Source organism: Poecilia reticulata, chromosome 3 (genome assembly GCF_904066995.2).
Source record: "Poecilia reticulata chromosome 3, P_reticulata-male-v2, whole genome shotgun sequence".
Classification (NCBI taxonomy): Eukaryota; Metazoa; Chordata; class Actinopteri; order Cyprinodontiformes; family Poeciliidae; genus Poecilia; species Poecilia reticulata.
The window spans coordinates 21,120,017-21,135,397 of NC_088832.1; the positions used below are offsets into that span (position 1 = coordinate 21,120,017).

Sequence of the window (15,381 nt, forward strand, 5' to 3'; positions counted from 1 at the left end):
CAATCCTTAACTTATGTGAGTTTCTAGGATTAAGGCAGGGGTCCCACAATATTAATCAAGGAGTGGAGCAAAGCGTGTCTGAAGAAGCCAAAAAAGGAGAACAATCAATGACCCAGAAAAGAGAAATTATTGTCTTAGTCCATCACTTAATTTCTTTAAAAGCCTTTTGAGAAGTCAGAACCGCTCAATGCACATCCACTAAAGTTAACACTCTTGCTATGCTATACAATTTAATTATTGGGACATGATTAATTCAGTAAGTGGTCACCCATTCAGTGGGACCATTTATGGGCCAGCTTATTCTTTACAGCTCAAGAATCTTCCTTTTCGGTCAGTAATCACTGAACTGTACAAATGTAATTTAGATACTTGATTGAGGAAGAGATTTTGCTAATTAAGAGTTTTTGTAGAGTGCCTAATCATTTTGGCTGCCCATTCATCAGGAACAATGTGATGATTAGCTCTCATGGTAGTGCAAGAGCTGCTTATCTTCTGCAAAGAAATGTAAGGCCTCTTAAAGGATCCAAATACAAGAAGTAATTGTGGTTAGTAAACCGACACTGTCTTGTTCACACATTTAAAAAAAAAAATTTCATACTGCATAATTAAATCATACACTTTATTTAACTGCACATTTTAATGATCAAACACATAAAGCAAACAGGAAACTATACATAACTGATTCATGGTAATGCTAAAGAAAATAATGACTTGTAATAATAAGGACAATATTATCAGAAGATACAGTATATATCTGAATATGTTAAATGCCTCGAATCTCTCACTTCACATCTGTTCCTTTCAACACTGAATACATGATATATCAAAGTTGACTCCTATCTCCACCAATTAGTTTTGCCACAGTTGTCTCCAATTTATTTAATGTGAGTAAACCAAGCATCACGTTGACATCATATAGAGGGATACAATCTTATAAAGGAAAAGAGGAACAAATGAGGTCAAATTGCTATTAAATAAGGAAATGTCTTGTGGAATTTATTTATTTATACTTGGAACAATTTTGACATTTGAGTTCTAGAAAAAAAAGCTAATTGTTCAACAAATATCTTGATGTGTAAAATGTATTTATTGAGGTATTATTGATGATTACACACACATACAAAAAAACCCAACCAAATTAACAAAGCAACTTTTATTAAGAAATCATTCTTAGCAAGTCATGGCTGAGTCAGGTTGAGATTTTCTAAATTTGGCAATTAAAATTTAAGTATGTCTTCACAATATCCATTATACTCATTAGGTTATAAATCAGTTTACTATGACTGACGTATGAGGAGTTGATCGTATATTTTGTGCTGGCAGCTATTTATTGTTATTAAAATATGAAAAAAACAGAAAGACTCAGTTATGTATGAATATAATCTTTAGAAGGAAGACGATAGAAAATGTTTTGCACAGGTTTCTGTTCATTTTTCCATTTTTTTCCCAGAGAGGCAGCAAAACACAGTGGCAAATATAGTGGCAAAGTAAATTTTAGCCTGCTTTGGAAAGAGCTTCTAAACACCCCCATTTGATACAGATCGTTGCTTGTACTTTGGACAGCAAGCTATGACTATTTTAACTTCTCTTGTGCTTCCCACAGAGGGTTTTTGTTCAAATCTTTGGCCATCGTTCATGCACTGCTCTTTTTGTGGTCTACACACTGATTTCCAGTGTTTAGGTTGCTCCGGTAAATCTTTCAGCATGTGCACTGTTATGTAGAGATCTCTGGGTTTTCTTTTTAACTTGGGTTAGTCATCTTGTGCGAGACGATATCCTCTGTTCAGCTTTAGATATTCCTGCAGTGTTTATTTGTTCAACTGAACCCTTCCTCTCTCTTTGTAAATGTCCTATGGGCCATTTGCTGTAACTCAAGCCCAAAGCAGGACAGATCCATGAATTTTACAGGATGAAGAACTTCTCGTCAAAGAAAAATAAACAGCCATCTCCCCTGTCAACATATCAAACAAAGAAATGCTATAATCAGTCCATGCTATTTGTTTCCAAAAACATACATTTTCATGTGCTAACTTCTGATACTGAATAGTGTGATGTAGCGACAGGAAACGTTATATTTTTTGCAGACGGAACTGCCCAGTCAAGCAGTAAACCAACACTTCAGAGTCTGCTAAATCTCCCTGAACACTTCCTGTAGTCACAGAACAGTTGTGGTTTATCTCTCTGGGTATTATATGAACGTGTCTCTGTGAAGGTTTCTGGCTACCTCCATACAAAGGTAAATAAACTGCCTCAACAAAAAAAAAAAAAACATGACACCCTTTAATCTTTTTGGTTTCCAAACGGTAGCTGGGATGATGCTACATATTACAAGGGTTGAAAGAAAAAGGTAGCCTTTTGTGTGTGTGTGTGTGCGTGTGTGGGAGGTGTGTGGGTGTGTGTGTGTGTGTGTGTGTGTGCATGCGTGCGTGCGTGCGTGTGTGTGTGTGCGTGTGTGTGTGTGTATAGACACCTTACAGAAAACATACCCTGCATTTATCCAGCGCCTGCTCAATAAACAACAAACTGTCCTCTCTAGGCTTCGGCGCAATAACTTTGGGGAAGGTAAATCATGTCAGACACAGATAGCAAAAGGAGGTCCTTGGAAGGGACTAACACAGTTGTTAACAATGAAAACTGTCACCACCTCTTCTCTGGCCTCTTTTCAGACATAAAGAATCCTAAAGGTGATCAGATACAAATCTCCAAAGTACTAAAATACTGGCAGAGAGCCACAGCAATGAACTGCAAAACAAGAACCCCCACATTGTTTCAGGTATTTTATATTATTAGATTTATTTTTATACTCATTCTGTTGTTTCTCATCTCTCGGTGATTCAGAGCGCAAGCTAAAAATGAGACCCATCTCTGAGACCGCTTGGGGAAAACCGATGAAAAACAAAAGACGAAGTGAACACTCGAGTATCGTAGAGTGCATCTTGGCACAAGACCTCTGATTCTATTTTCGCTTTTAAGAGAAATCTGATTAACAGAGGCATTTTAACCAGACTGAATTGGAGAAGGAGGAGTGACGAGAGAAAGGAAGAACAGACGCTTGCATTAATTCACCAATCGATGCCAGTTCTCCTCCGAGACCAACGTACTGGAATATAGGAATAGAATAAAATGCAATAAAGAAGCCATTTCCTGTTATTTTTATTTTCTATCTGAAGTCTTGGAGTTTCAGGTGCTAACGCAACATTTCTTCATAATAGGCAGTTTTTTTCCCCCCCTCGTAATTTTAGCTTGTCTGCCCACAGTGTCTCCACTGAATTATTTCACTCAATCAGAGTGACCAGTTAAGATAAACTACACCCGTCTATTTGTGAATATAAGCAGGCAGTTATTTCAATAATGAAAACATGTAATGATCTGTCTGCCCGCACTCCAACTAACTGCTAAAAAGACAAGATAATACAGTTCAGTGATCAAAACGTCAGATTATGAAACACTCGAGAGTTTCCCCTGAAATGGACCTCAGGCGATGGGCCTGAGGGCTGCTTAGAGAGCTGTTTCTCCCCAGCAGATAGAGCCATCTCACAGCGCATTATGACCCCATTAGACATGGCTATCTTGCTGAATAGGTTGCTGCAACCCACTGATGTCCGTTTTCTTATTATGGCCTTTAAAGAAAGAAGGAGAAAGAGCATGTATTATTTTCCAGGTTTGGTATTCAAGAGCTCAGTGGAAAGTATTCATACCGCTTGAACACATGGGAATTCATGTAATCAATAAAAACAAACTAATGCATAATGTGGAAGTGGAAGGAGAAACATGCATGGTTTATTTCTTTGTTATCCGATTAAAAGTGGACATCAATTTTCAAGCCTGAAGGCTCTGCGTGTATATTCCTTCGAATGCACGAATGTGTTAGAAGGAATTGAATTGAGATAAACTACTCAGTTCTCAGGCAGTAAAAGATTTTTAAGCATTGCATCCAACTGTGTTCCTTTGAATTCTCATCAGATTTCCTGTCAGATTTCTAGCATTATTGGTTCCACTACCATGTCACAATTGACACTTTGGGTTTTGCATGTAGGCCAAAACGTTACATTTTGGTCTCACCTGACCAGAGGTTCCCTCCTCCAAATGTTTGCCTCTAAACAGCTGGTGATATAATACAAGTTGAATTTTAGTGGAATTTTTCTACAGTGCTACTCTTCCATAAAGCCCAGATTTCTGGCGTTGTACAACTTATAGATTTCTTGTTGACATATTCTGAGCTGTGGATCTTTGCAGATCCTCCAGAGATACCAGAGGCCTCTTGGGTTTCTTCTAACGTCTTAGTCAGTTTTGGTAGACAACCATGCTTGGTAGGTTCACAGTATGGCCATACTTGAAAATTTCGTCTTTGCATAATTAAATTGTGTAAAATGCCGCTGTAAAATGTTCAAAGCCTGTGATAAGATTTAATAACCCCTAATCTAATTTAAACTTCTTAATAAAGGTTATTACCTGTGCTTTAGCAAAGCTCTACAGTATGGTCTTCATAGAAGATAGTCATAAAGAGATTAAAGTATACACAAAATGTGAAAAAGTTCAAGGGGTATGAATACTTTTGCAAGACTCTGTATACGTAATTGAAAGAGAGCTGGTGGTCTAAACCATAGTAGGCGTACAACTTAGAAGGCTGTTGTGGTTGAAGAGATAGTCCCAGGTTAGTGTGTTATTGATTCGAATTTATTAATTCACCTGCTTGAGCACTTAAAAGCGCAAGAGAGCAGTTGTGATTAAACCATCCAAAATTACTTATCCTCTGAGGCTGCAAGCCTCCTTCCTATTTCCTCTTTTTACTACAATGCAATTGTTATGGTTGATAAGGGAGGAAATAGCTAGCGTGCGCCACAATCACTCATTTACGTTAACACATCATGCCTAATTACTTGTGTTTTAAAACCACTTTGGAAGAAGGAGCCAAACTCTGCATGCTGCAGCGGAGCGTGGCACTTTTATCTGTGTGACTAACACTACTGTAACACAGACATATTGCTCCCCGGAGAGGATGAGTCTGGCGAAAATAATCTGTCTCCCACTTCTGTGTGTTCGGTGGGAAATCTGCCACAGCGGAGCAGCATCACTGATACACAGTAGCAGCGGGGATCACTCTTTGAGCTCTTTAGCTGTTGGCAGCTCACGTGATGAATGAAGCATCAAAATCTCCTCAATGTGGCAAGTAGGAAGCAGGTAATTGGACATGAAGGAGTATGTAAACCTCTTATTGCCAGGATCTGAGCTGTTTTTTTTTTTTTTTTTTTTGCTTTATTTTCTGTTTATTTATGTAATTGATGGTCTTTCCTTCACTGTCAGGTTTTTAGCAATACACAGGGATGGAGTTTTAAGTTTGTGTGGTAAATCGTAATTGCAAGTTTAATCGGAGTGAAATGACACAAATCTGTATCCTAATTTGTCCACACAGACAGCTGGAGAAGTCCCTTTTTGGCTTACGTCTGCCATTATTCTGATCCTGATCGAGACATTCAATTACAGGATCTATTTAATTTCCCTTTAGGACTAATAAAGTATTATTCTGTTATTATTCAGGTTGGTTCTATTTAAATTTGCTCTGTGTGGGTTGATGGTTCTGATGTAAATAAATGGTTGAGTAGGCAGTTGTGATGAGTGACAACTTGAGTGACCGCTACACTGATAAATTACTTTCATTTTTATTTAGTTTCATTTGCTTAAGAGAGGCTCTCTTTTTAGCCGGAGGGGACCAGGGAGATCTGATTATGCAGGTTTGGTATGTGGCTCTCTTTGAGTAAAAGCCTCTCCTTTAGCCACACGCTTAATGATCCTGGCCAACATCTGGCACAGAAAGCTTTAGTGATTCTTTATACCAGAAGAGGAGCTGACAGCAAGTCTCTTCTCCTCTGTGTCGCCCAGTCCCTTCCTAATCTTCTATACGTCCAGTTTGCTCCTTTCACTGGGTTTTTTAAGCACATTATGAGTTTTAACAGGAGAGAAGAGTTAAAAAATATATATTTTTGTTTGGTTTGCTGTGGGCTTCCAGAGAGCAGAAGCCTGGCTAGAGAAAAGACTGAATTGTATTTCGAGCACCTTGCTAGGTTTTTGGAACATAATCTAAGGTACGCTAGTAATTACAGTACGAAGAGCTGCAAACCATTTAGTCATGCAGAGAAAATAAAGTAATTTGCCCTGTTAATGCAGGTTGTACAAACTGGATTTATGTCATTTGTTTGACTACCTTCTGGTGTGTCACATTACTGAAATGAAAGCAGCAGAATGTGACTGGCAAGCACGTGTGAACATGAATTAAATAATAAATAAAAAAACATGAGAATGAAAATAGCTTTTATGTCTGTAGTTTAAGTTTTGTTTTAGTTTATAATTGCTGCAAATGCTGCCAAAACTGTTTTATTAAAATATTAAGCTCCAGTTAAATTGCAAATAGCTTTTAAAAGCATGGCAAAGTTTGTTGCTTAAATTTAAGGGGTTAAAATGACCTTTTCTATGAATTGGGCTGCAAACATGTCAAGCTTGGCAAAACCGTGAGCAATTATTCATGCCTCTTCACTCTTCATGCCAAACCTGTTACATAAACAAACTTATTGAAATGTTTAAAAACTGTGATTTAATAAAAGAGACACTAGTGAATCTGAAGCATGTTCACATTCACATGATGGTAAATTTTACTTCGCTCAATGAATTTGTAAATTTGCAGAAACAGATTACATCTTTAATTTACACGGCAGGCTGGTTCATGTATGGCTCTAGATATCTTCATATGTTGAGTGACACATGTCTGCCCTGGACACGTTTTAATACAAGATGCAAACACACCAACTTAGCTCAACACGCTGGAGGCATGGCAAAATTATGTCTGAAAATGCTTAATAATTGCATTGTTCACAAATAACCCACATATTTCTCTCTTGTCACTGGGGCCAGCTAAACACTTCTGTTAATGAGCTGGAAATCTTGACAAAAGCACAACTCTGGTTTCTCTCAAAAGACATGGGGATTAAAAGACTTTTCGATAAGAGTAATTATCAGATTACGAGAAAGGATTTTGTCATCTAAGCTTTCACAAAACCATGCTAGCATTCTTTGAGCAAGTATTTCAAAGAGCATCCTAAAATCACTTCAAATAACTTAAAAATAATATTTTTGCTTCAGGTGGACGTAAAGACAGATATCAATTGGATTTAATAGATATCAAGATTAATATCAATGCTATATTCTCTAAATGTATGATATAAAAAATATGTTAAAAGGAACAAAAAAAAAAACAAAAAAAAAAACAAAACAGCGCAACCAGAATAAAGCTTTCCATCTGAAATAAGAATTTCAGATATTGTTGTCATTTAGGTGTTCAGTTTTCCCCCAACTCTGTGTAATATCCCCATATTTCTCTCCTTGCTCAGTTTGATATGCGTAAAGAATGCAAATAAGCCACTTAGTAACCACATCAATTACCCACCTGGCCTCCTATCAGCCCCACTGTGTTGTTTGCAAAACACTCGTTACGGTCCTGTGATGATGAAGGCGGACAGTCGTTGGTGAAATCTGTTTTATGGTTCGCTTTGGAACCAATTAGCACTTTATGCCCACTGTCCTCTGAGACCCATAAAACGGAGCAGGAGGCCAAAGCTTAAAACAATAATATGAATCCAGACCTCACCTACTTCATATGTCCAGGTTTATCTTAAAGCATCAATAATCTTTGGTTCTTTATGTTTCATCCCTAAGTCAACAAACAATTAGCTGCTGTCTATACCTGCAGGTGCAAACACAAAAGTGAAAAAACAAAACAAAACTGAAAATAAGAAATTGCAAAACATAAAGCATACTTCAAGTGTGCGACTTTTTAAAGAAAAAAAAAAAAATCTGCCCGTAACCTCTCTCTTCGCTTCCTGTTCATATGGTGACGTCAGGAAAAGGCTTTTTACAGCCCTTCTCTATTTCTACAAGGAAGATGGGCCTGGTGTCATCCGGTTGTATCTCCGGATAGCAGAGCAGAGAGACTTAGCTTAGGGAGGAAGAAGAGAAATAGATGGAGGTGAAACCGATCTGTCTCTCATTTTGTCCTCTGTCTTTGTCAGATAACCCAGGAAACATCTCAGACACACATGCAGCTTTTAGAAGCTTGATTTAGATCCGCTCTGCTCCACCAGGTTGCTCAATGAAACAAAAGAATAATGGTGGTATTGTTGGATACAGGAACTTTGTGTGCAAAGTATGCGAGTGTCACTAAGAAGGAGCCATGTGTCTCCGCCATATGTGCTTGTCACACAATCTGCAGCGGGAAGTGTTTCTGTTCTGCGCGAGAAATAGTCTTTAGTCTTTCGTAAGCTGATTTGACTTCACCTCATAACTTTTATTGCATAAAAGAGGAATGGTTTAACCATACATGCCAGTAATCAGAGAACGAATAAAAAAAAAAAAGCCACTAAACATATATTTTATAACAAGCAAACAACTGAAATACATTATAACATACAACATACAAATAATGCTATTTATTCTCACAGAACTCTTCACCTGGATGAAATTCACATAAGATCACAAGGATCTACTTTTTAATCATGGAAACTTATGAACTGGAAATATAAACATTCAATAGGATGCTTACCTGACCATTAGTATTAATTTTGCAGTTCTACTGTGTGTGTGGCCTTTTTGTCTTTTTTTCTTGACAAAGTAAAGAAATAAAAAAATAAGAATTGAAGAGTTGCATCTCTTCTCTCACTAGTTTTTAACTACAGTATTTATAGTTTAGCCTTTCCATTGTATTTTCAAAACAGATAATTAATTTATTCATGTTAACTTTCAATAATAAAAGTGCCTTAAGAGAAATAAAGTCCTCTGCTTGGGTACAGAAATACTTAATATCTATATTCAGGTATTGACAACAAAATTCTGCTGTTCCAAGGGAGAACAGAAAGTTGATGAATACAAGGAAAATCTTTAAATTACATAAAATTGATAAATATTTATGTTTACTAGTTGCTTTAATCTCATTCATAGCTTGCGGAGTTCAACACAAATGTTGAGCTCATTTAAGTTTCATAAAGGAAAATGCTGAACCTCTCGTGTTTGCACATTGGAAGTCACTCTCCACTGAACCTCCTTTTTTTTTCTTTTTTTTTTTCCCCCCATCGCTTATACTCACATTAAAATACAGCTTCAAAGAACACGCCATATGTGTTTTTTCCACACTTTGGAATATGAAATATATTTAGTTTGGTGGTAATCACTCACGCCTTGGTACAACAGAGGCAAAGTACTGAGTAAGAGAACAGAGGAGGAGAGTCGCTGATGTTTTAAAACATGTATGGATGATTAATTACCTGGAGGTGCTGCGGGAAAATACTGCTTTTAGAGAACACACAACGATTCTGCCATAAAACTGAAACGTCTCCTCCTCTTTGCTGAAATAATTGAAATTTGATTAAAAGAACCTGGATATTTCTTTTCACTTGTAAGCAGAATATCTACGCTGAAACAAAAAAAAAAAGTATACTTCTTTCACGCTGGAAAGGTGTCCGTCAGTTTGCTTAGAGTCATTTACCAAAGGACACGAAGGGAAGTCATTACTCCCTCTCCTTTTACCTATAACCTCTAACAAATGCATATTACATTGAGCAAGGTTCAGTCAATCAATTGCGACCATACAATTACAATCTATCAACAAGGCTGTCAGGCTGAGCAGATCCCCAGGCTGGAGCTTGTAATGATGAGTTCAAACGCTTTAAGCAGGTCTTTCAAGTCCCTTGTTCACGTACATCTTTGCATGTGTGTGCCAGAGAGGAAGAAATCGGACTTTCTTCACTCCCTTCATGTTCACTGCATACCACTTCTAGATTTTTAAATGCACATAAAAGTGAATCTACCATTTTTTTTTTCTTTTTCAAAATAAATATAGTTGTTATTTATTTGCTCTGCTTGTGGTTTAACTCTGACTTTTTTTGTCTGGTCTGGGTTTAGCAACTATTTATTTGTAGGAGCTTTGTCATCGCTGTCTACACACACAATCGTTGCGTTTGCAAAATTCTAATACGTCTATTCTTGAGTTATAATTATCTACGGACGTCGCTGGATGACTCTTATCATATGTCACTGAAGCTTTGTCTTTGTCAGGACAGTTACATGGGTTGGGCGGTTCAAATCCTTTCTTATGGAACTTACACTGCTGTGGGTTATGGGATATGTTCGATTTTGAGATCCGACTTGATGATGAACTTCTGACCTGACAAGAAGGAACTCTGAGTTCGTAGAAAATTACTTTTTAGCTGTAAATCAGACATTTCACGAGCAAATTGAATGAAACTCACCTAAGGACTTAACTAAGTATGTGATTGACTGACAAAACAGCAAGAAAACCTGTAAAGAAAAAACAATTAAGTTATTTTGTTGCATTTGTCACAAAAAAGAGCCACAAAACTCTAATGAGTGATACATTCGCAGTGGTGTGCTCTAGGCAGAATTTTACAAAATCAAGTAAATTCCCTAAAAACCATGAAGTTGATACGTCTGTTGTAATGTGTACACACCAAAGAAACCTGTGTGTGTGTGAGTGTGTGTAAGGGGCCAAAATTGGCTTTGGCACAGAGGCCCACATCGATCTAAACTTGACCCTGATTTTAAGACTTTGAAAGTTAGCTATACGTCATTAAACAATTCAAAATAAGACATGTGTGCCTAATGCAGCTGTTGTGGCGCTACAAACAGCTAAGGAAATAAAATAAAAACCAGAAACATCCTTTGACTTCTGTAAATGTACTTAGAAGCTGATCCACTGCCATGAAATGGCACTGTTATATGAACTTTCTTTTTTTTTTATGCTCAAGTACTAAAGTGATTTCCACTTAATTTGTAAATCCTTTTTTTTCCTGTTACCAACCCACAGAATCATATCCAACATTTCTTTACGGCTCATTTTTGAAACCAAGCTCTAAAACTCTCCAAGCAGGTTTTATCAATGACCCAAACTGCTCAGGATTGCGATGCTAAATAAATAAATATATGGCCAGGATAATGGTTTAAGGGTGGTTCCAGGAAATGATTTGCTGGGGGGATCTGAGTGCTTCCAGGTTTCCATCCCTGTGATGGATCAGTGTTTCTTTGGAATGTCCGAATGGTGATCTTGAAGTGTAGCTACAGTTTCAGATGAATTAATAGGCAGCAGGCAAGCAGGAGTGGACCCAACTGTAACCAAGCCCACATGGCTTTAATCAAAGGAGCTCTGTGCAAGGTGTATCAAATCGCTGGTCACCACCGATGGATTAAAGGGGCGTGGTAGACCACAAAAATTGTACAAACAAAAAAAGAATTACCAAGGCTCTCTAAGAAAGGCTCTGAAAGTGAAATAGCTTAAGTATCTCGAGCTTTGTTTTTAAAAATTTTCCAAATAAAAACCTGGGGAAAAAACTGTTTTTCTCGGTTTTTATTTCATTCATTATTTATTTCAAAAAACATTCATGTTTTTCTCATGACAGAAATAAATGATGTATGATTTATTTTATTTAACAAGTTAACACATGCACTAATTTTAAAAAAAAATATTTGTTGTCAGTTTGCAGAGTCGGCACACTTGAAGCTGGAGGCAAGTTGTTTGTGTTGTACAGGCATACAGAAAGTGTGCATGTGTTTGAATAGGCTTTTCCAGCCCATAATATCACAGGAAGGTGTTTTTAAAGACTTTATGAGGTACTGTATTAGCATACATATTTACTGTTGCAGACAGATGAAGCTGCTCTGGTATAAGAATCAGGGGGGGAAAAAAAATCCACATATCACCCATCTTACAAGTTAATCCAAATTTTATTGTAGCTGCTGAGCCGGCAAGGGCTAGATTAAAAAGTTGTTTTTGAGAAGGTTCATGAATCATCTATATGGGAGATTAGTTTGCCATAGAGATTAAGTGTGAACTCAACGCAATATTAGTTGTTGATTTAATGTTTGCAACATAAGACAGAGCCAATATTTATGCCTGATATCACTGTGCGAGTTCTGTTTCTTTATGTGTCGTTGATTAGATGCTTCACTAACACTGATCTGATATTGACAAGTACATTCGACAAAAATAAGAGTTGATTTCTTTCCCTCCGTTTTGATCAAACGAAATTACTCACCAGTGAAATCTATTTGCTAATTAGGTGACTTATGTGTTTTATTGATGCTACAGTCTATGCATGCTACAGTTTTAAGATGTTTGTAAAAGAAAGGTATATAATTTTTTTTTTCAACATTTTCTTTCAACGTAAGCGTTATGGGTTCCTTATCATGAGTTAGTGTAATACGTTGGCTTGTGGGGTTGGGAAGCTGAAGATTAATGGGATTCCATGTAGTAGTAGCTATACTGAAATATGTAGTTCTGTGACAATAAAATGGCTTTCAAAGCGGCCATGAAGCATTGGTAAAATGTTGGTAAATTTTTGAATATTTTAAACCTTAATCTGCGAGTGGCAGGAATAATTTGAAGCTTAACTGTATGTTCTGAAGGCGCAATGGAACAACGCTTTCTGCTTCATTCATGTATTTCCTACTGCGAAGAAGCGAAAGGATAATGAAACTAACTTCAATCTGATATATGTATATTTTTAAACCCCACAGTGCGTGACAGGGACAGAAGTTACAGTTATCTCTAAAATAATACGCTTTACTTAAAATTCTTGCTCCTTTGTTTCTTCATCTGCCATCTTATGCAAAATTATTAGTAAACCTTAACAGTCAGCACTTATCAGAAGCTCTCACACCTGGCTTTAAAAACTAGCGATTATCTTAACTTTCGTATCCCCCCTGCAGTAATTTCATGAGATCAATCGCTGTGGAAATCTTGAAAACACTTTTCCAGCTCTGAAAGTCTCGGTCTTAGAGTTTACAATGTAAACTGACAGTTGAGCCTTCTGGCAGCTGCCGCTAAGCACTGTTTACTGTTTAAACAACGTAGCACCAGAGCAATAACAGTCGAAACACTTACTGCCGTTCCTGCTACCCTAGGAGCTCAGCCAACGCAACGAGAAGCCTAACCAGGCCAGCACATAGACAAACCGTTCTGCCCATGGGAACAGTGTTGTGTGTAGTAGACCTTATTCCTCCAACCCAGAGAAACCACATGCACAATGTCTTTAAGGAAACAATCGTCTAGAGCTGTTGTCCATTTTCCACAGTTTGGAAATGTCTGGAAGACTTCTGGTAAAGTGTCTGCAGGCCGAAAACCGCGTGCATTGGAACGTGCACGTTTCCACCCCGCGCTCCGTCCCAAACCAACCCTAAACAAACCCGCTCGAACACCTCTCAGGGGGACTTGGCTGGTTGGCAAGCCCGTGGACCACACACGGCTACACACATGCACACACAAGCAATTCCACACTCTCTAATTTAATATCCATAACAACATAACCTTGAAGGATAAAATGCAGGACTCATTTAAATGCTAATTTGTTTGTTAACATAACATCAAAATTCCACACGGGACAGGTTACAGAACTAGGCTGTCACTTGATATGTATATTTTATTCCACTTTGTTATTTTTATTGGAACTTTGATTATGATAATACAAAACACTAAATAAAACATTAATATAAACAGGAAGGACTTGAGCAGCATCTTTTATGTATTCAGATTCTTATTACCAGGACTGAAATAAGGATGGCGCAAAAGAAGGCAAAAGACAAGGGGGTGGAGGATTATCTGAATATGTCAATATTGAGTTTCATCAACCAAACTGTAGTTATCTATGTGACACTTAATGTGCACATTCTTTATCCCGAGTCTATAGACATGTAAACAGCTTTATCAATATCACAGTGGTAGAAAATATTACTATTGAGCAAGGGTTGATGATTGTTGCCTGTTTTCTTTTTTGTGCATTATATTTCATACAAGCATAACAGACTGTGTTCTACTTGAATCAAAGTGTAAACTTCTAAAACCCAACACAAGTGAAGTCAAATACATTGGAATATAACCAAATATTGAATTTATGTTGGTAATCAAATGAAAAAGTGAAACTTGCATAGTAATGTGTGCACAATTATTTGACTAGTCTTATTTTTGAGGATTATTATATTGCTAATAAACAACTACAGTGCTCTTGGTTAATCCAAAATATAAATACATGTAAAGTATGAATGTTTAAGTACGTGGAAGTGAGTTTTTGATGTTCCTGGTAGAATAAGAATAAGACTAATGCTCATTTCATCAAGCCATGGCTATGATCTGCGTTAGAGAAAATATTTCCATTTGGCTCCTGTGATCTGTTGTCCCTGCATTTTCTGTGTTGGCTTGGTGATTTTTATAAATACCACAGATTCTATTGACTCTTGTGGTTTTGTGAATTCCCACTGTGAGGCAACTGGCAACCCTGCATGAACTAATAATATTATTAAAAGGCCTAATAATGTATTGCTATGTCCAGGATGTGTTTTTAGGAACAGTGTACTTTTTAACATCTGATACAACAGTTTTGCAGTGTCAGCTGATTAATTCAGTTTAGACAATGTGTATCTATGTGTAGCTGCATTTAATAACTTGAATATTGGTTTATTACTACCATTATTAGTTTAATACAGTATTTTTAGTTGAGTGATTAACTGTTTTTACATTTTATGGTGTACAAAAAAAATCAGTGTCCTAAAATATTTGTTGAAGTTAAACATTCAGCCTTGGACTTGGTCTCAGTCTTGGAAGATCTGGTCTTAGTCTTGGTCTTGGAGTATGTGGACTTGGCCTTGATCTCGGAAGGACCAGTCTGGACTCCATCTCTGGTGCTGATCTCCTAATCCTGAAATTAACTACTATGTGCGTAGCGTATCTATATAGTAAACATTCGCTATTTTATTTGGGAAAAAAAAAGAAGATAAATATGCTTATTTATGCTATTCCAATCTAAGTAGATGCACCTGTACTGTGTATTTGAACCTGGACAACATTCATGTTGGACGAATGCGATGAGAGGTCAGTTCTCACATTAACAACCTGAAATGTTGTGGAAATGGCAAGAGCAAATATACCTGAGTTTAGGATCTAATGATAACAGGCATTGGTCTTAGCGAACATAGATGGTGTCCTCTGGGACAAAATTGCTGTCAATAAAGTGGCCTTCAAGGAACAAAACTGTAATGAAAAAACACAGGTTAGAGTCTTAAAAAAAAAAAAATAAAATAAATAAAAAATTGCTCCTCTTCTTTATTGTCTCGAAATGAAGACAGTGTATCACTGCCTTTCATGATTATAGTTTCATTGTGAGTTATGGGTTGAGTGATGCATTGGTGCCAGAAGTAATCAATTGGGCTATCGTCTGTGTGTGTGCCTGTCAGGGAGAGCTTATCTACTGTATATTTTACTCTTCTCTGTCTATTTTTGTGTGTGTCGAAGATGTTCTGGAGACACAAAATCCTCCAGTGTGTTCTCAAAAT

The 15,381-nt window shown here is 37.1% G+C and overlaps 1 long non-coding RNA gene across 2 annotated transcripts in view; it reads left to right on the forward strand.

The window, feature by feature from the left end:
* LOC103462872 (uncharacterized) overlaps positions 1-15,381 on the forward strand; it is a 73,486-nt gene that overhangs the window by 14,691 nt on the left and 43,414 nt on the right. The gene's annotated exons all lie outside the window — the stretch shown is intronic.